General features: G+C 38.1%; 1 pseudogene; it reads left to right on the forward strand.

Moving 5' to 3' along the window:
- Positions 1-218: 218 nt before the first annotated feature.
- Positions 219-17141, forward strand: part of LOC102952731 — a 39583-nt pseudogene continuing 22660 nt past the window's right edge.

Genomic DNA, 17141 nt, shown 5'->3' on the forward strand with positions numbered 1-17141 from the left:
GTGAATTGAAGATGCACAGTCCTGTATATGCAAGAAGTACTCATATATTTTATTTCTGTTTCTGTTTCTTCTCTGATGCAGATTCTGCTGGCTTCTTAAAAATCCAAAATATACTTGTTTCCCATGAAAGATTAAGGAAAAGTAACAAAAATCACTGTAAACTACTTACGGGAAAAATTAAAAAAATGGAAAAAACGGTTAGTGCACTACAAAACGAGCTACGAGAAGCCAAAGATGTGATATCACGGTTAGAGCATCAAAAAGTGGAATGGGAACATGAAGTATGCAGTTTGAGGTATAGCATCTCGGTTTTAAATAAATATTTGAACTCTTTACTTTTGTACGACAGAAGTGTAGGGGCAGTTTTGTAACTGCAAACTTAACCTTATAGGATTTTCCAGGAAAGAAAACTTCTTTAGTGTTGTGAAGTGTGATATTCTTGGAAATAACACAGCACGTTCTTAACAGTGAATACTTATAATAATTTAATGTCTATTCCAAATCACAATTTTAATGGCCATGTAAAAGTCCACCATAGTCCAAGAAACATCATTATTTAACCGATTGAATTCTGCTTGTTTTTCATCTTTCTGTATTTTAATTAGTGCTGTCAAGAATGTCTTTTATATAAATCTGTTTCTACATTTCTGGTTACTTGGAATAAATTCTTCAATACAATATAATTTGGTTAAAGTATAAAAATTTTAATAAAGGTCTTTGATCCATATTTTTAAATTGTTCTCAGGAAAGCTTATATTAATTTCTGTACCTACCAACAGAGTATAAAATGGTCATTTTTCTCAAGACAGTAAAATTCCCCCAAATTGATTCCATTTGATTCTTAACATGCAGGGGTTAAAAGGTAAAGTGGGGGTGCCTGGGTGGCTCAGTTGGTTAAGCATCTGGCTTCGGCTCAGGTGATGATCTCGTGAGTTTGAGCCCAGCTTTGGGTGGGCTCAAGCCCTGCTTGGGGTGAGCACGAGCCCCACTTCGGGTGAGCCCCTCTTCTCTCTCTCTCTGTCTCTCCCTCGCTCTCTGCCCCTCGTGGGATTCTGTCTCTCTTTCTCTCTCTCTGCCCTCGTTCACTTGTGTCATTTCTCCCTCAAGAAAAAATTTAAACAAAGGAAAATGGGGGTGCCTGGGTGGTTCAGTCATTCAAGCGTCTGACTTTGGCTCAGGTCATGATCTCAGGGTTTGTGAGTTTGAGCCCCGCATTGAGCTCTCTGCTGTCAGTGCAGAGCCCACTTCGGATTTTCTGTCTCCCTCTCTCTCTCTCTCTGCCCCTCCTTTGTTTGCATGGGCTCTCCCTTTCTCTCTCAAAAATGAATAAACATTTTTAAAAAAAGTAATACGGAAAGTGATTACTGATAAGTTTTTCCAACATCTCTGTCATAGGTAGATAAAATTAATTCAAAAGTGTATGCTGAAAGCTCATATTACTCTCTATTGTTTACTTAATTGATATGTATCCTGTGTTGTTCTAGAAGGGATTTTTAAGTGATTCATAAAGTAGGTAATCTTCAGCAAGGTAAGTTGCAAGTGTTGTGGAAGAAGAAACAAATGTATAGGGCAACAGATATTAGACTTGCTAGCCTAGACTTGGATGACAGTAATCTGCATGTGTATGTTGTGTAAACAACATCCGCAGATGCTCTCTTACACTGCACATCATTTTTGGAGGTACCTGTAATGTTTTGTCAAGTGGTAAATGTATTTCCAGTGAATTGATAAACTTGTTTATAAACAGCAACTTCTCTTTTTAATGAGTAACTGAATTATCTGTCCTGTGGAGGAATAATTATACCTGTGGGAAAAGGGGTAATTTTCAACTCTCACTTTCTTGAATAATTTCAAACTTCTTTCCTACAACATCTACCAGAGTTATTACTGACTAAAAGTAACTAAGTTGCATAATGCTTTGTCCTTGCTTCTTTTCAACGGTATATATGTTTTGGAAGAGATTAAAGTGACAAATTAAAAACATGAGCCCTAGAAAGGAAAAAAAAAAAAAACTTGAGAACATAGAAATTTCATTTGGACAGTAAGCCAATATATGTGGAGCCAGATCATAAGAGGAACTTTTTATTTCTAACAAAACAAATTTTAAAATAAGCACATTTAATTGCAGATTTACTTTAAAACAAGAGGAAGAAAAAAGAAGAAATGCTGATATGTTGTATGAAAAAATTAGGGAGAAGTTAAGAAGAATAGAAGACCAATATAAGAAAGAAGTTGAAACAAAACAAGGATTTGAACTCGCTCTTAGAACAGTAAACATGGAATTGAAGGCCGCAAAAGATAATTTGAATCAGGTAAATTACTTTTTGATAAAAAATTGTTTATTTCCATCAATATTATATAGTGTATTATACATATATTCTGTGGTATCTCTTTGATTCAATATATATTATTTAGGTTTAAAATAAATTAAAACATGGGATCATGTTCCTTGGAACATTTTTTTAAAGTTTTCCTCTTCAGCTTTTGACTTTTTTTTTTTAACGGTATGAGACCAAAATCGTGATGAAACGTATCTCCAGGTTGTAGAAAAGTGCAGTGACAGTGGCAACTTTCTCCAGAACAGAAGGCCAGAGTATTACAAGATGGAAGTCTAAACAATCACTTTTACAAGCAAAAGGTGCTAGAAATGGCTCATAAGAAAACGAATTCTGAAATATCTTCTTTAGTCATTTTGAAGTACATGTGTGTATGTATTTGTATACATTCTATTTTTTAATTATTATTACTTTCTCTCCATGTATGTATATATAAATTTTAAAAACCCAACACTGTACATCATGGAAACTATAGAGGGTTTTAAAAGCACATATATTTTTGGGGAGGGGCATGGGGGACGGTGGCATTTTTTGTTTCATCGGATAAAATAATATTCTTGATTAAATGCATTTGTCTGCAACAACTAGTGACATTCATAATGTCCTCATCCAAAGGAGAGGCTTTTATTACTTTCTGTAGGAATCGATGAGCTTTCCCTAATCTCAAAACTATTGCTACTAGCAACATGTGTTTTGGTTTTGAACAGTTACTTCACTGCCTTGATATATTAATAGATCAGTTGAACACTTCTGCTAATGGAGAGGAGGACGAGTATAGCCAGTTCCCAGATCATATTTTCGGTATCAAGTCTCCTACTTTTGAGAAAAGTAACAGTTTGCTTCAAGTAGCATCCTCTTTCATTACAAGGAACTTTTGAAAACAATGGTACGCTATGGTATACACTTGATGACAATTTATTGATAGGTATTTTATTCCTAATAAAATAGTGGAGTGTCTTTCCCCTCTTTTATATTTATTACTATTTTCAACATGAAGAGGAAATACAAGTTATTGCAGCAGTAAATAATTTCATGATTTTCTAAGAGATGTATAAATTTCACCTTATTTCCTATCAGTAGTTTGAAATTCAAGACTTCTTTCATATTTGTGTATTTACACTAGAGAAGTAGCAGTGGTTGGTGCAAGAGCACTAGTTGTGGAGTGAGAAGACCTGGGGAGAGTTCTGCAGCTCACCGTTTTAATCTCTCCATTCTAGAATTGTGATAACCAAATGAGTTCTTTGATATATGGAGAAGTGTTTATATTATAATACATTGCCTAGATTTGTCAGTTATCAATAGATCTATTCTTATAACTGACTATAGAAATGTTAGCAAAGTAGACATCTATGAAATATTCTCAGGAAAAAAAAGAATTTTAGGAAATTTAATCTGTCCAAGTAGATGCAGAGCTAACGATTTTACTGTGGGGTAGCTGTGTTTTTGATATCTACTGTAAACTCAATTTTTAAGTGTAGTCAGAGTTATTAATCTTTTATTTCAGGCCTTCTGGTTTGTTGTAAATCAGAGAAAGGCTTTTCCAATTCTGAGATTCTGAAAACTTCTCACGAATTCTTTTTTACTTTCATGCCTTCATTATCTTCAGTTAAAGTTCTGAACTTTGGGAACTTATGCTTGTATAAAATTTGAGATTTGGAGCCAACTTCATTTTTTTCCAGTTGGATATTCACTTACTGTAATCTTTCTTTCTTTCTTTCTTTCTTTCTTTCTTTCTTTCTTTCTTTCTTTCCTTCTATGTTTCTTTATTCATTAGAGAGAGAGAGAACGCAAGCAGAGGAGGGGCAGGGAGAGGGAGAGCGAGAATCCTGAGCAGGCTCCTGACTGTCAGCACAGAGCCTGATGTGGGGCTTGAACCCACAGAATGTGAGATCATTCCCTGAGCCAAAATCAAGAGTCAGACACTTAACCAACTGAGCCACCCTGGCACCTCCTGTAACCTTTTCATTGTTTAAACATAGATTATGCTTTAATTTCAAAGAAAAGGATGATAATGTCATTTTATTGAATGTGATATGAAAATGTCCTTTGTTTTACTTAGCTTTCTGATAGTCGTGAGAAAATACAAGATCTGTTGCATAAAAACCACATGTTGCAGGATGAAATCGCCATGCTAAGACTGGAAAGAGACACCATAAAAAATCAGAACCAGAGAAAGGAAACGAAATATTGTGAAGACATTGAAAGTGTAAAGGAAAAGAATGACAATCTTCAAAAGACCATAAAACAGAATGAGGAAACATTATCAAAAACAATATTCCGATATAGTGGACAGCTTAATGTTCTGACTGCTGAGATTACGATGCTGGAGAATGAAAAACAAAATAAAGAGAGCCTGGAAGCAGAAGTTGAATCATACCGTGCTAGACTGGCTACTGCTGTACACGATCATGATCAGAGTCAGACATCAAGAAGAGACCTAGAACTTGCTTTCCAGAGAGCAAGAGATGAATGGTTTCACTTACAGGACAAGATGAATTTTGATGTGTCTAAACTACAAGATAACAATGAAGTTCTTTCTCGGCAACTTTCTCAAGATGAAAGTAAATTCAATGCCCTGGAAATTGAGCTCCATCACATAAGAGATGCTCTCAGAGAAAAGACTTTACTTTTGGAATGTGTACAAAGGGACCTAAGCCAAACACAATGCCAGAAGATGGAAATTGAACACATGTATCAGAACGAACAAAGTAAAGTGAATAACTACATTGCAAAGCAGGAATCCTTCGAGGAAAGGTTATCTCAACTACAAAGTGAAAATATGTTGCTTAGACAGCAACTAGATGATGCTCACAACGAAGCTGACAGTAAAGAAAAGCTAGGGATTAATATCCAAGACCCGTTTCAGAATATCCAAAAAAACCTTAAAGCTAAACGTGGAGAACAAGGTCTTATGCTGGGAGAAAGAAATAAAGAGTTAATCGATGAATGTAAACACTTAGAAGAAAGAATGTATAAGTATAAAAATGAGAAAGCAAAATTAAAAGTAAGTATCCAGAAAGATAAAAATTTTTCAGATTTCCAGAAAGAAAACTCAGGTAATATTTGATTATGGCTGACTTGTGAATCTAGTTGAATATTAAAAAAAAAGACTATAAATCAACAAAAAGCGTAACTCGTACGCAGCAAATAAAAATTAGACCTGAGAGGTGTTTTGATTTGAGTACAGATACTATGTCACCTATGAAACTTTAAGAGGTTAAGTTATAAACTGTTACTAGATGATAGTCTTATACTGCTATAATAATATTTTTTTAAGTTTCTTTTGAGAGAGAGTCGGAGAGAGAACATGAGCTGGGGAGGGGCAGAGAGAGAGAATGCCAAGGAGGCTCTGCACTGCCAGCGTGGAGCCCAACACAGGACTCTCAAAGTCAGGAGCTGTGAGATTCATGACCTGAGCCGAAATCAAGAGTTGCTTGCTTAACCGAGAAAGCCACCCAGGCACCCCTACAATAATAATTGTAATCTTTGCCACCGCATTTTATTACTGTGGTGAGCTGGTAAATGAAAATGCTGAAAGGTAAAATGAGTATTTTGAAACTTAGATTCAATTAATTGAGTTAACTGGACAGTCACTTCAGATTTCCCAGATGAAATGAAGTGTAGGTGCTCTTTCTGGTAGTACTTTTCCTTTGGTAGCTTTCTATACATTTTAAGTTGGTATGATTTTATTTTTATTCACATAAATTTCAATTTTCAGTCTCAAATCATGTGTTCCTACAACCTCTTAATTCTTTAAAGGTATCTACTTTTCACTAAATCATAATTTGGGACAATGTGGTGAGTGTCAGGAAAGCCATCTTTGAGTAATCTTCCCACTGCTGTTTATAACTTATTTTAAATATTTTTACAAATAATTTGCTCCTTTCGAAGCTCAGTTACTGTCATGTGGGCATAAGTTTGTCCAGTACAAAGAGAATTGTATCTCTCTGTGATTTATTAATTTGGCATTGGATCTCCATTTTCAGACCAAGGAGGGGTTGCAGGATTCTTGTTTAGCAGGAATGGAGTGAGTAGGGGAGAGAGCTGTAGGAGCTGAGGTCAGGGGAGGGGGGTGGAAGCAGGGGCCATTGGAATGACTTTACTTTGGTTCCGAGATAGGAGTCTATTAGAAGGATAAGAGCAGAGGATTGGATATGTGAGGAACTCCGACGGTAACTTAAGCCTGTAATAAAAAAAGAGAGAAAACATTTCATAATATAGAATTTACGACTGCTGTGCCCACTATGTCCCCATTTCTTTTTGAGACTTCTGTAGGTTATGAAGCTTTGCAAATTCACCAGTGGAGAATGGATAGTGAGGCTAAATTCATTATCTAAGTGACATCATCCTGACTAGGCAGGGAGATAACACCTTTTGTTCTTTAACTGAATTCAGTGAACAGGAAAGTGTATGTGTTGCTAAAAGAAGGTGAAATGGGGCGCCTGGGTGGCTTGGTCGGCTAGGCGTCCGACTTCGGCTCAGGTCATGATTTCACGGTCCGTGATTTCGAACCCCACGTCGGGCTCTGTGCTGACGGCTCAGAGCCTGGAGCCTGTTTCAGATTCTGTGTCTCCCTCTCTCTCTGACCCTCCCCTGTTCATGCTCTGTCTCTCTCTGTCTCAAGAATAAATAAACGTTAAAAAATTTAAAAAAAAATAAAAGAAGGTGAATTGATGTATGTGGTGATATTTCTCAAAGTACGCATGTTAGAGTTGTCTATTATTAACATAATTTGATAAGATGATTTAGAAAATCAGTAACAGAAATGTCTCATTAGATAGTTGTGAGACAACTTCAACAAGGACTGGCTGATACTCTGAAGAAACAGTCTATGTCAGAGGCTTCCCCGAAGGTTATGTCACATCTTCGTCTGGAAGATGAGACACGGGATCTCAAGAAGAAATTAGGTCGAATCAGAAGTCAGGTATGTAGTAAATGAAACCTGTCAACAGTTAACTTATAGCTGGTTAAATAATATAAGGTGTTTTAGGATACTAATTTCCATGGACTGCTTTCTTTTGTATTTTCATTATAATTAATTTATTATGATTTTAGTATCTTTCCAATACACTTATTTCGTAAACTCTGCCTTTCATTCTACTATTTGCGTTATACGTTTTTTCCTTATAATACTTAGGAAAGTTGAGGCTTTTGTATCCTTCCTCACAGAAATTGAGAGACTTTTTTCTTTCTTTCCTTAATGTAAAACTTTTTTTACAGTTGATTTATTTATTTTGAGAGAGAAAGAGCGAGAGAGAGTGTGTGCGTGCATGTTAACAGGGGAGGGGCAGAGAGAGGAGAGAGAGAGAATCCCAAGCAGGCTCCATGCTGTCAGTGTAGAGCCAAAGTGGGGCTCAGTCTCATGAACCGTGAGATCATGACCTGAGCTGAAAGCAAGAATTGGACGCTGAACTGACGTAGCCACCCAGGTGCCCCAAGAGACTTTTGTCCCCTGCTAAACAATGTTTTTTAATGATATCTCTATTACCATGATGAGGCAAGCTGGATAAAATCAGAAGATAATATTTAATGGAATGTTTCAGATAATTGTCTTAGTTCTCATCTTCACTTTCGGGAAGAATCTGTATTGATTTCAGGATGACTTGTACAGAAAGATCACTTAACAAACCACTTGAACTTAGGCATTTCCTTCATTTTCTTTGCCTTTTAGACATGTTGTCAAAGCACAGAAATATTCAGATCATGTATAGTATGTACGCCCAAAAGTGAGAATTGAGAACATTATCTGTGTCCTGCCATTGGGTTTTTTTTTTTAAAGCCTTTTTGAGGTACAATACACATCCCATAAAAGTCACCCATTTGACACGCACAGTTCACTGTCTCTGTGTACGCTCGTGCAACCATCACTGCCATCAAGTAGAATGCTTTCCTCACCCTGAAAGGAAACCCTTACCCGTTGCCCCCAGCCTCAGGCAACCACCAGTCTACTACTTGGCCTCTCACTGGAGTTGCCTCTTGTGAATATTTCATATAAATGGAGTCACACGACGTGTGGTCCCTTGGGACTAGCTAGCTTCACTTAATGTTTTCTGGGTTCATCTGGGTTGGTTACAGCTTATATCAGTGCTTCATTTCTTTTTATTGTCAAACAGTACTCCATTGTGGGCTAAGGCCCTTGTTCATTCATCGCTTGATGGACCTTTGGGTTGTGTCCACTTTTTGCCTGTTAATACTGCTGCTTATGAACATTCACATAGTTCTTGTGTGGACACCTGTTTTTAATGTCTCTGCCATCAGATTTTATCCTCCGAGTTAACTGGGTTGATTTCACCATCTCTCCGTCATTACTCATGCTGTCTTTTTAATTTCTGTTCCTCTTGCCTAAACCTATGTTATTCAGACTTGTCTCACAGTCTCCTTTCCTATGAACTTTCTCTGACTGTTCTAACTCCCATTAGCCTTAACTCTCTTGACACTTGTCATCTAGCCTGCGCAGAACAATTTAGTCCTTTATTTGACGCTGTTTTTATTTTTTTATGACAGGTAATTTCATCTTCCTAAGTATAAATTTAAGGGATAATAATATTTGATATGTGTGGTACTTATCCTTGTATAAATTGAAAATATTTTAACTTAACAGTTTTTCCAATAAAATTAAGTACTTTATACCGTATCAATAAATTCTTCTTGGAAACATTGGTATAACAAAACTTTTATTCTAAATGTATGCTAAGAAATGAAATACAAAATTGAGGGGTGCCTGGCTGTCTCCAGTCCTATCAGAGTCTGCCTTTGGCTCAGGTCATGATCTCCACGTTCTTGAGACTGAGCCCTGCATCGGACTCTCTGCTGTCAGCAGAGCCTGAGTTGGATCCGTTGTGTCCCTCACGTTCTGCGTCACTCAGACTCGTGCTCTCTATCAAAAAATAAATGTTAAAAAAATGTGTGTATATCTACACACGCACACACACACACATTTATATAAGTAAAACTATTAATGAAAGCAATTAATCAAATAGAGGAGAAATGTTCAATCAAATGTTTGGGTTTTTTTTCCCCTCTCACTATGAGAAAGCTCTCTAAATTTGTCTTTCTTCCTTACACAGCCAGAACTGGGATTTACAGATTTATAACACTTTACCAACTGCAAAGATCTGGGGACAGCTTTTCTGATATGCTTTTACCACAAAGCCTTAATGTCTTCATCAGAGTACATGATAAAGCAGCCTAACGTAAACAGTATGGACGTGAAATGATTGAGGAACTTTAGTTTAGCAAGACTTGATTATTTCCATGTCAGTGGCTTTCCCTTGCCTCTGATGGTCATGTAAAGGATCTACTACTCAGTCAAGGAGGTGCTATTTGTACCTTGGTCTGTGAACATTGTCCACTGAGTGGTATAGAGAGGAATAAGTTAAAAGGATTATAAATGGAAAAAGTACTGTTGGCTAGTGGCATTGGCGAAAGTTGTGTGAAGTACTGAGGAGAGATTCTGGGCCTCATGCTCTCCATTTGCTGCCAGTTGCGGCGGAATGAAGAATAACTTCAATATAATTTGTATAGGGGAACACTTGTGTTGGCAGGCCACCTGCCTAAACTATCACATTGTAATGGAACGCAAAATACAGCAACAGTAATCATGCTAAATGCAGACACTTAGAGCTGACTATGTGCCACGTACCCTTCTAAGTTGTTCATCTGTTATTTCCTAATTTAATCTTCCCAACATCCCAGTGGGGTAGATACTATTAGTATTTATTTTGAGATCACTTTTTTAAGGGCCTTTGTTTTCAGAGAGAGAAAGAGAGAGAGATTGTGGGGAAGGGCGTGTAGGGAGAGAGAGAAAAAGGGAGAGAGAGAAAGAGAGAGAGAGAGAGGGAGAGAGAATCCCAAGCAGGCTCCTCGCTGTCCATGCAGAGCTCGATGTGGGGCTCAATTACATGACCCTGAGATCATGTCCTGAGCTGACATCAAGAGCCAGACACTGAACCGACTGAGCCACTCAGGTGTCCCAGTAGGTGCTATTACTACCTTCATTTTACAGATGCAGAGACTGAGACATGGAAGTTTTAGGTAGTGTGCTCAAGGTCATACAGCTCATAACGAGCAGAACTGGGAATTCAGACCCAGGCATTCTGGCCCCTACTAGGATATTGCTTCTCAAATTCTTCCATGAAATATCTTGTTGTCACAAGGCAGCATGTTCAGTTTTATAATCATGAGAATAGCAACGTCAACACCTATGTGAATATATAAAATCATAGTTGATGTGGTGCTTGGAATATGAAAATAGAAATGTTCACCATAAGGTAAATTCCTGTTTCCTCCATTTGACCAATAGATACATTTGTACATTTATCTGATCATTTATAATTTAAAAACATTAACAATGTTATGTTTTGTAGGAGAGTAATGTTGGTAAACTATTCTGTAAGAGTATTGAAACATTTCGTTTTGTCGGCCATAGTCTCTGTTGTAGCAGCTCAACTCTCCTGTTATGACCTCAAAGTAGCCATCAATCAGCATGTAGAGGAGTGTGGCTGGCTCCAAAAAGATTTTAGTTACAGGAGCACTTGGGCGGCTTAGTTGTTTGAGCGTCCTGACTCTTAATTTCCACTCAGGTCATGATCCCAAACCCCACATCATGAGACCGGTCATGAGACCGGTCATGAGACCGAGCCCCACATCAGGCTTCACCCTGAGCTTGCAGCCTGCTTACCATTTTCTCTGTCTCTCCCTCTGCCTCTCCTCCCCACTTCTGCATGCTCTCTCTCTGTCTCTCTCTCAAGTCAAAAAAAAAAAAAAACGTTTAGTTACAGAAACAGGTGATGGTGTTCTACTAGATTTTCAGTAGTTAAAATTATTTTTTTCTTTATTTTAGTTGCAAGAAGCACTGGAACGACATGCAGAGGCCGTAAGATATGCTGAGGAGATGAAAGATCATATGCAAAAGTATAATTTAAACCTCACAGAAAATAACTTGTTTACTTATAAAGCAGATAAGCAGTGTAGTATGGGAAATGTATTACTTATGCCAGTATATCATTGTTCAGCTGGATACAAATTCCAGCTTTGAGCTATTTTGAAATGCAGAATTGTGGCATCTCATCTCTCAATGTTGCACCTTATCCACAAAACACAATGAGAAAAATGGCACAATTCCCAAATCTTCCTCTTGACACAATTTTAAGAATTTATGTAATACCCTCATTTGTTCAGAAATTATACGGTGTTGTTTTAAATTTATGTGTGAGCATAATTATCTTAAGATCTGCATTTTAGGCTACAGGTGAAAAATGCCAGGCAAGAAGAAACTATCAAACATCAAGCGGCCCAAATTCAAGATCTTGAGAGCAACGTGATAAAGAAGTTTGGTAAGTCGATCTCTTAATGTCTATCCTACTGAAAAGGAATCCTTATTTCACTAGTGGTACATAAGAATGTTTTGGATAGGGGCGCCTGGGTGGTGCAGTCGGTTAAGCGTCCGAAATCAGCTCAGGTCACGATCTCGCGGTCCGTGAGTTCGAGCCCCGCATCGGGCTCTGGGCTGATGGCTCAGAGCCTGGAGCCTGCTTCCGATTCTGTGTCTCCTTCTCTCTCTTCCCCTCCCCCCTTCATGCTCTGTCTCTGTCTCAAAAATAAATAAAAACGTTAAAAAAATTTTTTTAAAAAAAGAATGTTTTGGATCATATGAAAAATCTCACAGATCAAAATAGTAGGTTCATATTGTTCCTACTTGCTACTAGTGATGTAATTCTTCTATATAGATGAAGTTGATTGAATTCATAAAGTAATGATGTTTATAGTGAGATTTTCATAAAAAAACATTGTGAGAGTCTAAAAAAACCAACATTTTGTATATACCATAGTGAGCATTTGGTTTAGTCCACCTTTGGCTACTGTTAATAATGCTGCTGTGAACGTTGGCATACAGGTGTGCGAGTCCCTGGTAATATTTCTCTGCGTGTTTCAAACGTCCCCAATCTTTGAGTGATCATTTCATCTTGAATTCTGACTTCCTCTTGTAATCTCATCCCTTCAGTGAGAGTTTGAGTTGGGTTATTTTAATGATATTTGTTGTAATTTGTAATTACAAATCTGCAATTTATTCTCTTCATCAACAATGACTAGAGGTCATTACGCAAACGTCCTTCTCAAAGGAATGGACTTTTCTCCTTGTTGGATTTTGTAAAGGAAAAGAAATGCCAGTGAAAAAGTAGAAATGGCTGCTCAGTCAGGGCCTTACCTAGAAACATAGGGCTCCTACCATTGCAAGTTCAGAAACTCTTTTTTTTTTTCCATTCACTTGAGTTGATCAGCCTTTCAGAGATTTCACAATTCGATCTCAGAAAAGACTAATGTGCCATTCAGGATTCTAATTTATTGATATGTAGTGAAACCCCAAATGTTTTCCAAGCAGAACAGTTAATGTCATCCCACTCTCACCCTCCTTTGTAGGACTCACATTGTAAATCCTAAGTGGGAGCAATGAGGTAGATACACTCTCCAACTCATTTCTGTCAGTCACAAAAGCTATATAATATACATGCAAGTTTCATTAGACAGCTATACCCGTCAGGGGAACTAGAACATTCTGTTGACTGGTCCTTTTTTTGGCTGAAGAGACATTGAAAATTATTTTCTTTTCTAGACCTCTTATCAATGAGTCACATTGTATTAGGGAACTTTTCATGCGAGTAACATGACACTCTGTTGGTCAGTCTTCTATGAATGAGAGTGCTAGACGTTGTCCTGCTACTGTGTCCTAAAGAAATCTTTAAGGTCTCTAAAACTAAAATTTGTAAGAATATCCGATACTGATGAAGCTTAGTAAAGAATAATGAGGGATTTTCTGTAGATGCCTATAGAAAGGAATTAGGGTTATGACATGAAATTATCTGCCACTTTAAAGTCTTCCCTGGGAAACAAAAACTTAGATAGCTTTCAGCCAACTCATTCCATAGCTCTGACTTCTCTAGAAGGTCCTTATCTCCTGAATCCCCAAACCAGAGGCTTCCTGGGTTGAGAAACTTTTGGTGGGTGGGGGGCCTTATTCTTTTTGTTGTATCTTTAGTTTTTTTTTTTTTAATTTGCATCCAAATTAGTTAGCATTTAGTGAAGCAATGATTTCAGGAGTAGATTCCTTAGTGCCCCTTGCCCGCTTAGCACATCCCCTCTCCCACAACCCCTCCAGCAACCCTCAGTTTGTTCTCCATATTTATGAGTCTCCTCTGTCCTCCTCCCTGTTTTTATATTATTTTTGTTTCCCTTCCCTTTTGTTCATCTGTTTTGACTCTTAAGTCCTCATACGAGGGAAGTCATATGAATTTTGTCTTTCTCCGACTAATTTCACTTAGCATAATCCCTCCAGTTCCATCCACGTAGTTGCAAATGGCAAGATTTCATTCTTTTTGATTGCCGAGTAATACTCCATGAAATCTATATACCACATCTTCTCTTTTTTTGTAATTTTTTTAAACGTTTTATTCATTTTTGGGACAGGGAGAGACAGAGCATGAACAGGGGAGGGTCAGAGAGAGGGAGACACAGAATCGGAAACAGGCTCCAGGCTCTGAGCTGTCAGCACAGAGCCCGACGCGGGGCTCGAGCTCATGGACCGCGAGATCATGACCTGAGCCAAAGTCGGCCGCTTAACTGACTGAGCCACCCAGGCACCCCATACCACATCTTCTTTATCCATTCATCCATCGGTGGACAGTTGGGCTCTTTGCATACTGTGACTATTGTTGAGAGTGCTGCTATAAACATGGCGGTGCATGTGTCCCTTCGAAACAGCACACCTGTATCCCTTGCATAAATGCCTAGTAGTGCAATTGCTGGGTTGTAGGGTAGGTCTATTTTTAGTTTTTGGAGGAAACTCCATACTGTTTTCCAGAGTGGCTGCACCAACTTGCATTACCACCAACAATGGAAAAGAGATCCTCTTCTCTGTATCCTCGCCAACATCTGCTGTTGCCTGAGTTGTTAATGTGAGCCATTCTGACAGGCGCAAGGTGGTATCTCAGTGTGGTTTTGATTTGTATGACCATCTGGATATCTTCTTTCGAGCAATGTCTATTCATGTCTTTTGCCCGTCACTTCACTGGATTACTTGTGTTTTGGGTGTTGAGTTTGAGAAATTCTTTGTACATTTTGGATACTAACCCTTTATCTGATATGTCATTTGCAAATACCTTCTCCCATTCTGTCAGTTGCCTTTTCGTTTTGCTGATTGTTTCCTTCGCTGTGCAGAAGCCTTTTAGTCTGATGAGGTCCCAGTAGTTCATTTTTGCCTTTGTTTCCCTTGCCTCCGGAGATGTTTTGAATAAGAAGTTGCTGCAGGCAAGACCAAAGAGGGTTTTGCCTGCTTTCTCCTCAAGAATTTTGATGGCTTCCTGTCTTCCATTGAGGTCTTTCATCCATTTTGAGGTTATTTTTTGTGTAATGAACAACTTTTTATGTGAACATGTTTTGATTTCTCTTGGGTATATACCTATAAATACAGTTGCTGGTTCATATGGTAGCTCTGTTCAATAAACCTTTTTTGTTTGTTTTTGTTTTGTTTTTTCAACCTTTTGAGGAGGGGCAGGCACCTGGGTGGCTCAGCCGGTTGAGTGGCCAGCTCTTGATTTCAGCTCATGTCATGATCTCAGGGTTGTGGAATCAAGCCCTACATTGGGCTCTGCTCTGAGCATGGAGCCTGCTTGGGATTCTCTCCCTCCCTCTCCTCTGTCCCTCTACCCCACTTGTGCACTCTCTCTCAAATATGTTTAGAAAAATTGTTTTTCTACTTTAACCTTTTGAGGAACTGCCAGACTGTTTCCAAAGTGGCAGCAACATTACATTTTCATCAGCGATTTTTGAGAGTTCCCATTTTCCTGATTCTTGCCAATGTTTGTCATTATCTGTTGCTTTTATGATAGCAATTCTAGTGGGTATGAAATGGCATCTTGTGGTTTTTGGTTTGCGTTTTCTTATAACTAATGATGTTGAACATGTCTCTTTTATTTCTGAGAGAGACAGTGTGAGCAGGGGAGGGGCAGAGAGAGAGGGAGACACAGAATCTGAAACAGGCTCCAGGCTCCGAGCTGTCAGCACAGAGCCCGATGCGGGGCTCGAACCCACGAACAGTGAGATCATGACCTGAGCCCAAGTCAGAAGCTTAACTGACTGAGCCACCCAGGCACCCCGAACATCTCCTTTTGAACGTGATTATTATCCATTTCTATATCGTCTTTAAAGAACTAATCCATTCTTTTGCCCGTTTTTATATTGGATTGTCTTTTCATTATTGGAAGGGTTATATAAATAGCCTACATACAAATCCCTTAGCAGATATGGGATTTTCAGGTATTTTCTATTTAGTCACTTGCCTTTTCACTTTCTTGATGGTGATATTTGAAGCATAGAAGTTTTTAATTTTGATGAAGTAAACAATCTGCTTTTGTCTTTTGGTGTCATGTCTAAGAAATCATTGCCAAATCCAGTCACAAACATATACACGTCAGCTTTTGTCGAAGAGTTTTATCATTTAGCTCTTAGATTTTAAGTTAATTTTGTAAATATGCTATGGGGTAGAGGTCTGATTTTATTACTTTGCATGTGGATATCCATTTGTCCCAGTACCGTTTGTTACAAAGACTATTCTCATTCCATTTGTCTGGCACCCTTGTGGAAAATCAGTTCACTATAATGTGAGAGTTTATTTTTAGATTCTCAATGTTAATACATTGATCTGTCTGTCCTTATGCCAGTACCATATCAAATTTTATGAAAACTTTTTCCTAGTTATCTTGCAAATGACCAGTCACTTATGTAATAATAAAAAGCCAATGTAGTAGAACTTAACTTTGCTCCTATAGAGATTTTTGCTTCCTGAAGGACCCTTTCACCAGCCTATGCCTTGCTGACCCCATGACTTGATGTGAAGTCAGGCTCAAAAAGATAAAATGCTCTTTCTTTAGTGTGTTCAGACTTTATTTATTTATATTTTTTATTTATTTTATTTTCTTTTAGAGCATACACAAGCAGGATGTGGGGGTGTGTTTGTGCTGGAGAGAAAAAGAGAGACAGAGAGAGAGAGAAAGAGAGAGAATTTTTAGCAGGCTTCACACTTAGTGTGGAGACTGACAGGGGTTTTGATCCCATGACCCTGGGATCATGACCTGAGAGGTTGAGGCTCAACTGACTGAGCCACCCATGTTCCCCGCCTGTGCAAACTTTTAGTCTCTCAGTCAGTGCTGCCCACTTTCATTTCCATCAAATCTTGGCCATAGGATGTCTTGACTCAGTCTACCGTTTACTTCATTATATTTTATTCTCTCATTATAATGCATAGACTCACCCATACTTTTCACCATCTAGGAAGGAAAAGATTAACTCTGGGGTATTCCTCTTTCCTGTTAAGCAATCTTGCTAATCCATCATCTTGCAATTCACAATGAGATCCTCTTCTGACCTGGTTCTTGTGTGTAACACTGGTGTTAATCCTGTTCTTGGCACAGATCCTACATTCTTGGAAAACACAGTAGCCTGTATCGCTTTCTTTCACTTAAATAGAAAGATATGCATAGCTATGCGTTATAGCTCAGCATATAATTAATGGAATAAACATTACATCATTCAAATAATACAGTTGTACAAAGTGAGGTAGTATTAAGTTGATTTATCAGAGACAAATAGTAGATTGGTAATTTGAATGACAAAAAATTTTTGAAGCCAACTTGTATGGTACGGAGAAACATTGTGGGACAACACAAAGATGAAATGGTCTTACCTCCCCCCACAAACAAGGTTGGAGTAAGGTAAAGGAGAATGTGCAGTTAATTGAAGTAGTGCTAAAGG

Source organism: Panthera tigris, chromosome D3, assembly GCF_018350195.1.
Source record: "Panthera tigris isolate Pti1 chromosome D3, P.tigris_Pti1_mat1.1, whole genome shotgun sequence".
In the NCBI taxonomy this organism is placed as follows: domain Eukaryota; kingdom Metazoa; phylum Chordata; class Mammalia; order Carnivora; family Felidae; genus Panthera; species Panthera tigris.